This window comes from Primulina huaijiensis, unplaced genomic scaffold (assembly GCF_012295235.1).
Source record: "Primulina huaijiensis isolate GDHJ02 unplaced genomic scaffold, ASM1229523v2 scaffold205431, whole genome shotgun sequence".
Lineage (NCBI taxonomy): Eukaryota > Viridiplantae > Streptophyta > Magnoliopsida > Lamiales > Gesneriaceae > Primulina > Primulina huaijiensis.
The window spans coordinates 1-1244 of NW_027354062.1; the positions used below are offsets into that span (position 1 = coordinate 1).

General features: G+C 36.7%; 1 long non-coding RNA gene across 1 annotated transcript; it reads left to right on the top strand.

Moving 5' to 3' along the window:
- Window positions 1–2: 2 nt before the first annotated feature.
- On the top strand, window positions 3–724 carry LOC140966347 (uncharacterized). The gene is made up of 3 exons (XR_012173329.1): window positions 3–75; window positions 157–325; window positions 526–724. It is a non-coding gene; the product is annotated as an uncharacterized lncRNA (long non-coding RNA).
- The last annotated feature ends 520 nt before the right edge of the window (window positions 725–1244 follow it).

Below are 1244 nucleotides of genomic sequence, written 5' to 3' on the forward strand. Positions count from 1 at the left end.
GTGGGGCTACAACAGCTACGGCCAGGCTGCTAATGAGAATTCTACGTACGCTTGGTATCCTTCTCCAGTTGATTGGTATGCAACCTATAAAACTGATGCTTGTAATTTTGTTTTGATAATGATTGAATTTTTAAATGGGATCTTCTTTCTATGTAGGTGTGAGGGAGAAGTTCGGAAGTTGGCTGCAGGAGGTGGCCATTCAGCCGTGCTGACTGATGCATGTTCATTGAAGGAATTGTGCGAGTTCAGGCTCGCAGATAGTGTGACTCTGTCAAATGCATCTGCCATTGAGGATGCTGCATCAAGAACCGGATCAGATGCTTTGGTGCGTCTTTGTGGAAGATTCCTCAAAGAATTTTGATAATTTTATATACAAAAATTCTAAAACTACAAGTTTAGCCGTCTGAAATCCATGCTGTCTCATCTCAGCCCTCTTTGTCCTATCTCGTCCCTCTGAATTTCGCCTAGCGTTGCACAGCTACTATTTCATTGAGAAGAAAACTCATTCAAACATTTTTTGGGCAGGGAGCATTTTCTCAAGGGTGGAGATTGCGCCAATGACGACGACGACGATAAATTTACCCTTTCAATCTAAGGGCCATTGGATATTGTTTCAACCACTTGTAGCACTGAATTTCTTCATGCAAAGCCATTGATATTGGTGTAAACGGTAAAGGAATAAGTTATGTTCATCTGTGATGTGTGAATTGGAAAGAGTTGTGATATTAATATTTCTGTAAATTCTGAATAGTACAATAGTCCACGTTTAAAACCATTTTTCAGACATGGGGGCATATTAAAACGTATCTTAGAATGTAAAACTTTGTTTGACCGCAAATTAATAATGTCTCAGTGACCTGTTTTCTTGACATTTTTATCCACGAGCTAGGATATTTTTATTCTCTCAGAGGAGCTCAATGTGAACATTTTTAAACCCAAAAAAACAATGAATCCATAGATTTAAGAACATTTTTAATACAGCCATTTGTACAATAATATTAGAATCAAACCTTACCAGCAAGAATCTGACAACTTCAAGGTGGCCAATTACCTTTTATAAATAACTTAAAATACAAAACATGTTTTACACAATTCATTTATTATCATTGCCTCTGCAATCAAACAAGATCAATAACATCAAAATCAATCCCAGAAAAATACACATAAATATATATCTAATAATCAAATGAAAATTCATCACATGATCAAAGCATCCATCCCGGAACCAAACTGTTGTCGTTTTG